Here is a 12,941-nt window from a genome sequence, read left to right as displayed (position 1 = left end):
CACCACCTGTAGTTATTTAGGTGAAAGCTCCAAAATGCTTGCCTAATATGTCTGTTTATCCAAAAGGAAGTAAAAAGGGAGAGCTAGAAAGATAGCATTGCATCACATTACATGGCAATGCAATGCACAGTTGCTGAAGCTGAACCAAAATGAGCTTGTAATCTGGCTTCTGCAACTTTGAACATGAAAAATCCAATGAGGAGAAGAAAAGCAAAGCCAAAGAGTCCATCCCAAAATCCGACAAACAAGCAAAATGAACAAAAAACATTGAATTCAATTCTTTCTGATTTTAGAAACTGCATTAAAGAAGGGGTGCACCGGTCCTGGAGATACTGCAATACCAGGTCAATGCGTGGAGTGGACAGAGCAAGCTCTTTTTCCATCTCCCTGTTCTAAAAATCCATTTAATATATGGTCCCCAGATAGGGGACGTATCAGATATTAAACTGATAAGAACAGATACTACACTTGATCTTAGCCAAAAGGCCGAGAAGCGATAACCAGAATTGGTTTCAAACTACGGAGCCACCCAAGGATCCTGAAAAGTCCATTTGTGGAGATGAGCTCCTGGACTCCCGTTAAGAAGACATGTTGTCAACCTCTAGATCCCTTACATGCCTGCACTTTTCGGCTTGCTGCTGCTGCAATCCACGCGTTTTAGATCTGCATAACTCCACCTCTTTAAACACAGCACCTTCACCCCCTGCTGTTCCCACCCGCCTCAACACCATTGGAAGGGAGGAGAACCAATTAAGGCGGGGGGTGGGGTGGAACGAGCAGCTGTCTACCCTTAGCAGGAGGGCTCCTGATTACATACCTCTCCTGCTGCTGCTGCTGCTGGCTGTCCAGCAGCAGACTGAAGGTGGCTGCTGCTGTGCACAGGTATATAAAGGCTCAGAGCCTATTATGACACGCGCAGCCAGCGTTCCATTGCCACATTCCATCTACTGCAGGCAGGATACCTGGCTGGCTGAATGTCGCTGAGAAGCTCACAGAGACCGCCATAAGCAACAGTTTAACAGAATGCCACAGACTAATCAACCAAACTTTTTGGGTTGGGTTCTCTTTTATAGTCTGCAGGCATTAAATGAAAGAAGTCAGTGTTCCAGCAGAGGGAGACAACGTTTCAGAAAAGGCATTGTAGCAAACCAAAAAAGAAATTTTAAGCGCAGCAGAGTAACCAGCGCACATACCTGTTAGCTCAGGTGAGTTTAAAAGGCTGCTGTTGATAACAAGGGCATTTGCTAAATAGATGGTGTGTGTGCAACAATATACTGAAAGGTCAATTATATTGTGCAGCTTATCTCACCACCTGTAGTTATTTAGGTGAAAGCTCCAAAATGCTTGCCTAATATGTCTGTTTATCCAAAAGGAAGTAAAAAGGGAGAGCTAGAAAGATAGCATTGCATCACATTACATGGCAATGCAATGCACAGTTGCTGAAGTTGAACCAAAATGAGCTTGTAATCTGGCTTCTGCAACTTTGAACATGAAAAATCCAATGAGGAGAAGAAAAGCAAAGCCAAAGAGTCCATCCCAAAATCCGACAAACAAGCAAAATGAACAAAAAACATTGAATTCAATTCTTTCTGATTTTAGAAACTGCATTAAAGAAGGGGTGCACCGGTCCTGGAGATACTGCAATACCAGGTCAATGCGTGGAGTGGACAGAGCAAGCTCTTTTTCCATCTCCCTGTTCTAAAAATCCATTTAATATATGGTCCCCAGATAGGGGACGTATCAGATATTAAACTGATAAGAACAGATACTACACTTGATCTTAGCCAAAAGGCCGAGAAGCGATAACCAGAATTGGTTTCAAACTACGGAGCCACCCAAGGATCCTGAAAAGTCCATTTGTGGAGATGAGCTCCTGGACTCCCGTTAAGAAGACATGTTGTCAACCTCTAGATCCCTTACATGCCTGCACTTTTCGGCTTGCTGCTGCTGCAATCCATGCGTTTTAGATCTGCATAACTCCACCTCTTTAAACACAGCACCTTCACCCCCTGCTGTTCCCACCCGCCTCAACACCGTTGGAAGGGAGGAGAACCAATTAAGGCGGGGGGTGGGGTGGAACGAGCAGCTGTCTACCCTTAGCAGGAGGGCTCCTGATTACATACCTCTCCTGCTGCTGCTGCTGCTGGCTGTCCAGCAGCAGACTGAAGGTGGCTGCTGCTGTGCACAGGTATATAAAGGCTCAGAGCCTATTATGACACGCGCAGCCAGCGTTCCATTGCCACATTCCATCTACTGCAGGCAGGATACCTGGCTGGCTGAATGTCGCTGAGAAGCTCACAGAGACCGCCATAAGCAACAGTTTAACAGAATGCCACAGACTAATCAACCAAACTTTTTGGGTTGGGTTCTCTTTTATAGTCTGCAGGCATTAAATGAAAGAAGTCAGTGTTCCAGCAGAGGGAGACAACGTTTCAGAAAAGGCATTGTAGCAAACCAAAAAAGAAATTTTAAGCGCAGCAGAGTAACCAGCGCACATACCTGTTAGCTCAGGTGAGTTTAAAAGGCTGCTGTTGATAACAAGGGCATTTGCTAAATAGATGGTGTGTGTGCAACAATATACTGAAAGGTCAATTATATTGTGCAGCTTATCTCACCACCTGTAGTTATTTAGGTGAAAGCTCCAAAATGCTTGCCTAATATGTCTGTTTATCCAAAAGGAAGTAAAAAGGGAGAGCTAGAAAGATAGCATTGCATCACATTACATGGCAATGCAATGCACAGTTGCTGAAGTTGAACCAAAATGAGCTTGTAATCTGGCTTCTGCAACTTTGAACATGAAAAATCCAATGAGGAGAAGAAAAGCAAAGCCAAAGAGTCCATCCCAAAATCCGACAAACAAGCAAAATGAACAAAAAACATTGAATTCAATTCTTTCTGATTTTAGAAACTGCATTAAAGAAGGGGTGCACCGGTCCTGGAGATACTGCAATACCAGGTCAATGCGTGGAGTGGACAGAGCAAGCTCTTTTTCCATCTCCCTGTTCTAAAAATCCATTTAATATATGGTCCCCAGATAGGGGACGTATCAGATATTAAACTGATAAGAACAGATACTACACTTGATCTTAGCCAAAAGGCCGAGAAGCGATAACCAGAATTGGTTTCAAACTACGGAGCCACCCAAGGATCCTGAAAAGTCCATTTGTGGAGATGAGCTCCTGGACTCCCGTTAAGAAGACATGTTGTCAACCTCTAGATCCCTTACATGCCTGCACTTTTCGGCTTGCTGCTGCTGCAATCCACGCGTTTTAGATCTGCATAACTCCACCTCTTTAAACACAGCACCTTCACCCCCTGCTGTTCCCACCCGCCTCAACACCGTTGGAAGGGAGGAGAACCAATTAAGGCGGGGGGTGGGGTGGAACGAGCAGCTGTCTACCCTTAGCAGGAGGGCTCCTGATTACATACCTCTCCTGCTGCTGCTGCTGCTGGCTGTCCAGCAGCAGACTGAAGGTGGCTGCTGCTGTGCACAGGTATATAAAGGCTCAGAGCCTATTATGACACGCGCAGCCAGCGTTCCATTGCCACATTCCATCTACTGCAGGCATTATACCTGGCTGGCTGAATGTCGCTGAGAAGCTCACAGAGACCGCCATAAGCAACAGTTTAACAGAATGCCACAGACTAATCAACCAAACTTTTTGGGTTGGGTTCTCTTTTATAGTCTGCAGGCATTAAATGAAAGAAGTCAGTGTTCCAGCAGAAGGAGACAACGTTTCAGAAAAGGCATTGTAGCAAACCAAAAAATAAATTTTAAGCGCAGCAGAGTAACCAGCGCACATACCTGTTAGCTCAGGTGAGTTTAAAAGGCTGCTGTTGATAACAAGGGCATTTGCTAAATAGATGGTGTGTGTGCAACAATATACTGAAAGGTCAATTATATTGTGCAGCTTATCTCACCACCTGTAGTTATTTAGGTGAAAGCTCCAAAATGCTTGCCTAATATGTCTGTTTATCCAAAAGGAAGTAAAAAGGGAGAGCTAGAAAGATAGCATTGCATCACATTACATGGCAATGCAATGCACAGTTGCTGAAGTTGAACCAAAATGAGCTTGTAATCTGGCTTCTGCAACTTTGAACATGAAAAATCCAATGAGGAGAAGAAAAGCAAAGCCAAAGAGTCCATCCCAAAATCCGACAAACAAGCAAAATGAACAAAAAACATTGAATTCAATTCTTTCTGATTTTAGAAACTGCATTAAAGAAGGGGTGCACCGGTCCTGGAGATACTGCAATACCAGGTCAATGCGTGGAGTGGACAGAGCAAGATCTTTTTCCATCTCCCTGTTCTAAAAATCCATTTAATATATGGTCCCCAGATAGGGGACGTATCAGATATTAAACTGATAAGAACAGATACTACACTTGATCTTAGCCAAAAGGCCGAGAAGCGATAACCAGAATTGGTTTCAAACTACGGAGCCACCCAAGGATCCTGAAAAGTCCATTTGTGGAGATGAGCTCCTGGACTCCCGTTAAGAAGACATGTTGTCAACCTCTAGATCCCTTACATGCCTGCACTTTTCGGCTTGCTGCTGCTGCAATCCACGCGTTTTAGATCTGCATAACTCCACCTCTTTAAACACAGCACCTTCACCCCCTGCTGTTCCCACCCGCCTCAACACCGTTGGAAGGGAGGAGAACCAATTAAGGCGGGGGGTGGGGTGGAACGAGCAGCTGTCTACCCTTAGCAGGAGGGCTCCTGATTACATACCTCTCCTGCTGCTGCTGCTGCTGGCTGTCCAGCAGCAGACTGAAGGTGGCTGCTGCTGTGCACAGGTATATAAAGGCTCAGAGCCTATTATGACACGCGCAGCCAGCGTTCCATTGCCACATTCCATCTACTGCAGGCAGGATACCTGGCTGGCTGAATGTCGCTGAGAAGCTCACAGAGACCGCCATAAGCAACAGTTTAACAGAATGCCACAGACTAATCAACCAAACTTTTTGGGTTGGGTTCTCTTTTATAGTCTGCAGGCATTAAATGAAAGAAGTCAGTGTTCCAGCAGAGGGAGACAACGTTTCAGAAAAGGCATTGTAGCAAACCAAAAAAGAAATTTTAAGCGCAGCAGAGTAACCAGCGCACATACCTGTTAGCTCAGGTGAGTTTAAAAGGCTGCTGTTGATAACAAGGGCATTTGCTAAATAGATGGTGTGTGTGCAACAATATACTGAAAGGTCAATTATATTGTGCAGCTTATCTCACCACCTGTAGTTATTTAGGTGAAAGCTCCAAAATGCTTGCCTAATATGTCTGTTTATCCAAAAGGAAGTAAAAAGGGAGAGCTAGAAAGATAGCATTGCATCACATTACATGGCAATGCAATGCACAGTTGCTGAAGTTGAACCAAAATGAGCTTGTAATCTGGCTTCTGCAACTTTGAACATGAAAAATCCAATGAGGAGAAGAAAAGCAAAGCCAAAGAGTCCATCCCAAAATCCGACAAACAAGCAAAATGAACAAAAAACATTGAATTCAATTCTTTCTGATTTTAGAAACTGCATTAAAGAAGGGGTGCACCGGTCCTGGAGATACTGCAATACCAGGTCAATGCGTGGAGTGGACAGAGCAAGCTCTTTTTCCATCTCCCTGTTCTAAAAATCCATTTAATATATGGTCCCCAGATAGGGGACGTATCAGATATTAAACTGATAAGAACAGATAAGGTTTCAACATAAATTTATTCAGATATAAAAAAGTACAAAAACACATTATTCTTATTTACAGCGTTAATAGAGCTCTTTCCACAGACATTATTAGTACAAAATAGTATTCCACATGTAAAAACACCATCTTCTATTCGCTTCGTGTTTACCCACATCTTTGACATCTTTCAAATAATAAATATACATTTCGCTAAAAACCATTCTAATACAATCATTGATGGAAATACAGTCACGTTTGAACAACAAAATATTCCTCATTTTCCACATAGCACTTTTTGCACAATTTATTATACACCAGCATATTTTGGTTTGATGTAAAGTTGGGCAATTAAAAAGTCCGTATAAAACATATTCGTGACAAAAGTCTTTCAGACCACAAACCCATTTCAAAAGCACCCCCAGTCTCCGCCAAAGTTCTTGCGCATAAAAACAGTTCCAAAACAGATGTAAAACCGTCTCATCACTTCCACACGAGTCTCTAGGACATTTTGCCCGCGCCGCCAGGCCTCTCCTGTGCTGAAAGTCTCTAGTTGGGACGCACTGGTGGACGGACATCCAGGCAAGGTCTTTATGAATATTTGCGAGAAACTTTCCAAACACATTCCTCCAGACTCGCTTGGATCTGCTCCAGGAAAAGTTGATTACTTCAGATACTCTTTCTTCCCTTCTCAGATGAGTTATCAATTTCCTTCGGTCTTGAAGAATATCAGTATCCAAGTCTCTTAATTTATAATTTCTACATACTTTCTCTAAGATGATAAGATGCTTTGGGGGACATAATAAAACAGGCGAAGATAAGGATGGCCGTAGCCATCTCTTAAAAACATAACCACAAGTATATTTTAAAAACAGACTAAAAACACTGTTAGAATTAAGAAGCTTAAAACAGAAACAGAAGAAATTTATATACAAAAACATGCTCAAATCCGGGACATCCTTTCCACCATTTTGATGCCTTTTATACATTTCTGTGCGTTTTACTTTTTCCATCTTCGAGCCCCAAATAAATATAAACATGCAGCGAGTCAGCTTTTTGAGCATTAAGTCGGAGGGAGGGTACACAATTGCAACATATAACATCATTGGCAATAATACAGACTTAATAATTAGAACTTTCCCTTCGATTGACAAACTACGCAAATTCCAAAAGGATAGTTTCTTCACCATTTTCTCCTGGACCTCCCCCCAACTCACAACCCCGTCATTTTCTTTATTAAAAGTAATGCCCAAAATTTTAACTTTATCACACTTCATTTTGACTGCTGGTAGGTCCACTGTATCCCAGGAACCAATTGTCAAACACTCAGTTTTATTAAAATTCAACTTAAAACCTGAAGCCTGACTAAAAAAACTGGTACACCTCACCACCCTCCGGAGGGAAGCAGGATCCGTGCAGATGGCAGTAACATCGTCCATATACCCGAAGACTTTAATTTGGGCCCCCCCTCCACCCGGAACAGGGACCCCACGGATCACTTTATCTTTCCTAATTTGGCATAATAAAGGCTCCATAGCACAAATAAACAGGATCGGGGACAAAGGGCAGCCCTGCTTCACTCCGGATTCCAGCGGTATTTCACCTGTTAAGAAGCCATTAACAGAGATTTGACAATATGAATCTTTATACAAAATCTTAATTAGAGACATGATAAAATCCGGGATCGCCATCTTCTTTAAAACACTAAAAAGATACTTGTGCGATACCCTGTCGAACGCCTTCTCAATGTCCAGCGCCAACAGGGCTAAATTCTGACCACGATCCCTAGTATACCATATTGCATCTCTTATGACATTTAACACCTCCGCAATACTCCTTCCCGGTACACCACAAACTTGTTCTGGTTGTATCAACTTATCAATTATCATTTTAAGCCGGCATGCAATAAATTTGGCTAATACTTTATAATCCATGTTGAGGAGGGTGATAGGCCTCCAATTTGCAAGGTCCTCACGAGCCCCTTTCTTTTTAAAGATCAAGGACACTATTCCCCTCCTCCATCCCTTGGGCAACCGTTTACACTTAAAAACCTCCTTAAAAAGTGCTAAAAGATCATCCTTTAAAATATCCCAGAAAGTCAGATAAAATTCGACGGGGAGACCGTCTGCTCCCGGAGCTTTGCCCTTTGAAAAACTTTTAAAAATGTTAAAAAGTTCCTCTAAGCTAAAATCCCGTATTAAAAACTCCTGATCTGACTGATTCAACTTAAAATCTAGGACATTAAGAGCATCTTGTAAAAAGGAATCATCCACACTTTTCTCACTAAAAAGGAGTCGGTAAAAATCAAAAGCCACGTTCTTCATGCCCTGTATAGTGGATTCTTCACCTAAACAAGTAATCGCATCTTTCCTCTCCATTGCTTTTTTAAAAAAGAAGCGTGTACATTTTTCATCTTCTTCTAACTGCTTTACCTTTGAATTAAAAATAACCTCTCTCCCCTTCTGCTCCAAAAGTGTATGTATTTCTGCTTTTAGGCTGACAATGTCTTCCTCCACCTCCAACCCAATCTCTTTAAATTTATAAAGTGTCTGCAGCCTAGTATTTAGATTTGAGAAAAATTGTTTTTTCTGTCTTGATTTCTTCCTCCCTGCCGTGATAAAAAAAAGCCTAATTTTATTTTTAATCTTTTCCCACCAAGACAACATTTTTATATAAGGAGGCCTATGTTGTCTCCATTCCTGGTAGGCTGTACAAAAATCCGACCTTATCTGAGGATCCTCCAGCAGATGTGTCCCCAAACGCCACAGTCCTTTGTTTATTCTCTGCTCTCCTTGGTATTCTAACTGTAATTTTAACATTTTGTGATCGGAAAATAAATTAGACATTAGATCAAACATCACCGGCTTAAAATCCACAGATAAAAACATAAAATCGATCCTAGAGGCCACTCCCCGACCGGACCATGTAAATCCAGGGTCCGTCGGTGAAAGAGACCTCCAGGCATCGCATAGCTTAAAATCAGTTTGAAAATTTTTTAGCAGAAAACATGACTTATCCAACTTACGGAGAGGGTCCCCTCCTACTCGTTGTTCGCTGACACTAAGGCAGTTGAAATCCCCACCTATCAGGAGGGGAGAAGACCCAACACAAAATACAGGCAAAATTTCAAACAATTGGATGCGCTCTTGCTTGTCGGGAGGAGCATACACATTAATTATGCGAAAACTAAAATTATTAATATGCAAATGTACTAACATTGCCCTGCCTGGTGTAATCTCTGTAACAGAGGAAAACACGATGTTATTACCACGACAGAGCAAACCCACTCCAGCAGACCTATTCACATTTGAGCCGGACCACACTGACGGTCCCGACTTCCAATCCTTTTTAAGCTCGTCATAATTAATTGAGTGTTGTAGTCCACATTCCTGCAATAAACACACATCAAAGTCTAAAGTCTCTAAATATTGAAAAAGAGCAGCCCTGCGAACAGGGCTCTTTAAAGATCTCACATTCAGTGAGAGGCATTTTATGGACGGCATTAAAGTCAAGGTGGGAGGGAGTCATCCAGAATCATCTTGACCTGTTCAGGACTATGATCCAACAGTGCCTCCAAGATCCCTGACTCCGGGGAAAAGGAAATGTTCATTGGATCCGAGGCAGTGACCGGGTATCCAGCTCCTGCTCCCTGCAGCCACAAATCACCGACACCCAAGGAAACATCCGGTGAATCCGGACAGACATCCGCACGCATCTTTTTCCCGCTGGGTTCAGGTAGGTCACTAGTGCAATCTTCTCCCACTACTGCCTCATGGTCTCTCTTCTCGAGGTCGTCACCTAGGGAAAAACACACTGCGTCCTGCTGGCTCGACACTTGAATAGCATCTGGGGCCTTCGCAGCAGGGCCCACCAGTGCCAACATACTGGGGGCACCCTGCTCCAGCACACCAGAAACACACACATCTTCAGGGGCCATCGACACAGAGACACCCTCCCGAACAGAAGAGCATCCCTGCTCCGGTCCCTGGACGGACCGCCCATAGTCCCCTTTTTGCGGGGGCTTCTTCTTTGCCACCTCCACTACAGAGGGGCCAGTAGAGCTTAGCTCAGTCCTGTCAAGGGGATCCTCCCCGACGGACACTGAGGGGCGAGCTAGAGATTGTCTTCGCCAGGGACCCCCAGTTGCCTCTGCATATGTCCGTACCTTGGTTCTCTGGGGGCAACTCCGGAATACATGTCCATCCTCCCCGTACAGATTACACTGTTTCTTGTGAGGACAGTCTTTCGTCAAGTGTCCATACTGGCTGCAATTATTACAACGGGCAGCCCTCCTCTCCTGGCAAGCGTCTTGGGTATGCCCCATTGTGCCACAATTCCTACAATACAAGGGCATACCTTGATAGAAGAGGTATCCTCGGCTCTTCCCGATTGTGAAGGTGGAGGGAGGGTGCTGTGTTCCTCCGACTCCCGTTGGATCCTTCTTTAATCGTGCCAGGAACCTCCGCTTCCCACACCAAAAATTAACTGCATTTTTAATTTTTCCTAAAAAGGACACGTCATCGCAATAGCGACGCAAGAAAGTCAAAATATCCAGCACTTCCACAAAAGGGTTAGGGAAGTGAACCACAATCTGGACTTCTTCATAAACAAATAATAAGGAAAAAATCAAACCTTCCATTTCGTCCATGTGGCTATTTTCATTCACTTTCTGGACCAGTTGTTGGCAGCACCCTTGACTCCTAAAAGTGATGGTGTAGGTACCTTTCGATTCGTTGTCCTGGAAGCAGAAGATGTCCTCTCTACTAAATCCCAGAAGTCCAAGAAGGATGATGTTGCAAACATACTGGATGTTTTTCTCACAGCGAAACTTCTCCAAAACGTCAATTCGCACTGTATTTCTCATCCGGGGTTCACCCGATGCATATGACAGCACAGCCGGCATTTCTTCCAAAAAAAGTACGCCAACTACGGAAAGAAAAAAAAGGCATATGCCTTTTTAGGGGATCACTTCCCGTTGCTCCCGGACTAAGCCTCTCTCCCTATAGCAGCAGGGGGGTGAAGTCCCTCCGAAGAGGAACGATCCCCCCAGGCCGAGAGAGAGGGTACCGGAAGCACCCAGATAGACAACAACCAAACAGACAAGCTGTAAGATCGAAGCCAAAAGGCCGAGAAGCGATAACCAGAATTGGTTTCAAACTACGGAGCCACCCAAGGATCCTGAAAAGTCCATTTGTGGAGATGAGCTCCTGGACTCCCGTTAAGAAGACATGTTGTCAACCTCTAGATCCCTTACATGCCTGCACTTTTCGGCTTGCTGCTGCTGCAATCCACGCGTTTTAGATCTGCATAACTCCACCTCTTTAAACACAGCACCTTCACCCCCTGCTGTTCCCACCCGCCTCAACACCGTTGGAAGGGAGGAGAACCAATTAAGGCGGGGGGTGGGGTGGAACGAGCAGCTGTCTACCCTTAGCAGGAGGGCTCCTGATTACATACCTCTCCTGCTGCTGCTGCTGCTGGCTGTCCAGCAGCAGACTGAAGGTGGCTGCTGCTGTGCACAGGTATATAAAGGCTCAGAGCCTATTATGACACGCGCAGCCAGCGTTCCATTGCCACATTCCATCTACTGCAGGCAGGATACCTGGCTGGCTGAATGTCGCTGAGAAGCTTACAGAGACCGCCATAAGCAACAGTTTAACAGAATGCCACAGACTAATCAACCAAACTTTTTGGGTTGGGTTCTCTTTTATAGTCTGCAGGCATTAAATGAAAGAAGTCAGTGTTCCAGCAGAAGGAGACAACGTTTCAGAAAAGGCATTGTAGCAAACCAAAAAAGAAATTTTAAGCGCAGCAGAGTAACCAGCGCACATACCTGTTAGCTCAGGTGAGTTTAAAAGGCTGCTGTTGATAACAAGGGCATTTGCTAAATAGATGGTGTGTGTGCAACAATATACTGAAAGGTCAATTATATTGTGCAGCTTATCTCACCACCTGTAGTTATTTAGGTGAAAGCTCCAAAATGCTTGCCTAATATGTCTGTTTATCCAAAAGGAAGTAAAAAGGGAGAGCTAGAAAGATAGCATTGCATCACATTACATGGCAATGCAATGCACAGTTGCTGAAGTTGAACCAAAATGAGCTTGTAATCTGGCTTCTGCAACTTTGAACATGAAAAATCCAATGAGGAGAAGAAAAGCAAAGCCAAAGAGTCCATCCCAAAATCCGACAAACAAGCAAAATGAACAAAAAACATTGAATTCAATTCTTTCTGATTTTAGAAACTGCATTAAAGAAGGGGTGCACCGGTCCTGGAGATACTGCAATACCAGGTCAATGCGTGGAGTGGACAGAGCAAGCTCTTTTTCCATCTCCCTGTTCTAAAAATCCATTTAATATATGGTCCCCAGATAGGGGACGTATCAGATATTAAACTGATAAGAACAGATCAGGTTTCAACATATTTTATTAAGTGCGTAAAAGATGGTTTACAATCAAAAACAACAACACAAACAGTACATTATTAAAACACAGAATTCCACCCATAAAAACCCCATATACGATTGGCATCCCTTCTCCCAATACATTTGACATCCCTCAAGTAATAAATATACATCTGGCTAAAAGCAATTTTAAGACAATCCTTCACAGAAATAGCATCACGTTTAAAAAGTAAAATATTGCGTGCCTTCCAAAGGGCGTCTTTAAAACAGTTAATCATACACCAACATATACAATACTGTTGAGGGGTCGGACATTTAAAAAGGCCATATAAAACATATTCATGGTTAAAATCTCTTAAACCGCAAGTCCATTTTAAAAGAATCCCAACTTTGTGCCAAAGTTCCTGTGCAAATGGGCAATTCCACATAAGGTGCAAGGTGGTTTCGTCATAAACACATGAGTCTCTGGGGCATTTGGCTCTGGCCACCAGGCCTCTCCTGTGTTGAAACTCTCTGGTGGGGAGGCACTGGTGGACCACCATCCATGCGATATCCTTATGTCCATTTGCTAAGAATTTCCCGAAGACATTCTTCCAAACTTGCTTCGACCTCTCTTCTGAGAAATTTACTATGGGGGTCACATCTTCATTCCTCCTCAGAAAAGATAAAAGCTTCTTGCGGTCTTTAAAAATGTCCATATTAAAATCACCAAGGCTATAAAATCGAACAGTCTTTTCTAAGATTGCTTGGTGTTTGGGGGGGCATAGTAAAACAGGGGAATTCAACGACAACTTAAACCATCTTTTAAAAATCATCCCACAAGTATATTTTAAAAAATAACTTAGCGCACTATTACCATTAAAATGTTTGAAACA

The 12,941-nt window shown here is 43.4% G+C and overlaps 6 non-coding genes across 6 annotated transcripts; all 6 read right to left on the bottom strand.

The window, feature by feature from the left end:
• Window positions 1-307: 307 nt before the first annotated feature.
• LOC141203477 (U2 spliceosomal RNA) lies at window positions 308-498 on the bottom strand. Its single transcript, XR_012274519.1, has one exon. It is a non-coding gene; the product is annotated as a U2 spliceosomal RNA (small nuclear RNA).
• A 1,115-nt stretch (window positions 499-1,613) lies between these two features.
• Window positions 1,614-1,804, bottom strand: LOC141203476 (U2 spliceosomal RNA). Its single transcript, XR_012274518.1, has one exon. It is a non-coding gene; the product is annotated as a U2 spliceosomal RNA (small nuclear RNA).
• Window positions 1,805-2,919: 1,115 nt separating this feature from the next.
• Window positions 2,920-3,110, bottom strand: LOC141203475 (U2 spliceosomal RNA). Its single transcript, XR_012274517.1, has one exon. It is a non-coding gene; the product is annotated as a U2 spliceosomal RNA (small nuclear RNA).
• Window positions 3,111-4,225: 1,115 nt separating this feature from the next.
• On the bottom strand, window positions 4,226-4,416 carry LOC141203861 (U2 spliceosomal RNA). The gene has a single exon (XR_012274884.1). It is a non-coding gene; the product is annotated as a U2 spliceosomal RNA (small nuclear RNA).
• Window positions 4,417-5,531: 1,115 nt separating this feature from the next.
• On the bottom strand, window positions 5,532-5,714 carry LOC141203209 (U2 spliceosomal RNA). The gene has a single exon (XR_012274340.1). It is a non-coding gene; the product is annotated as a U2 spliceosomal RNA (small nuclear RNA).
• Window positions 5,715-11,918: 6,204 nt separating this feature from the next.
• On the bottom strand, window positions 11,919-12,108 carry LOC141203235 (U2 spliceosomal RNA). The gene has a single exon (XR_012274359.1). It is a non-coding gene; the product is annotated as a U2 spliceosomal RNA (small nuclear RNA).
• Window positions 12,109-12,941: the final 833 nt, after the last annotated feature.

The sequence above is a fragment of the Phyllobates terribilis genome, unplaced genomic scaffold, assembly GCF_046119375.1.
Source record: "Phyllobates terribilis strain yellow unplaced genomic scaffold, ASM4611937v1 Scaffold_124__1_contigs__length_5142088, whole genome shotgun sequence".
Lineage (NCBI taxonomy): Eukaryota > Metazoa > Chordata > Amphibia > Anura > Dendrobatidae > Phyllobates > Phyllobates terribilis.
Note: the sequence above shows the minus strand (reverse complement) of the source record. Positions and strands in the feature narration are given on the sequence as shown.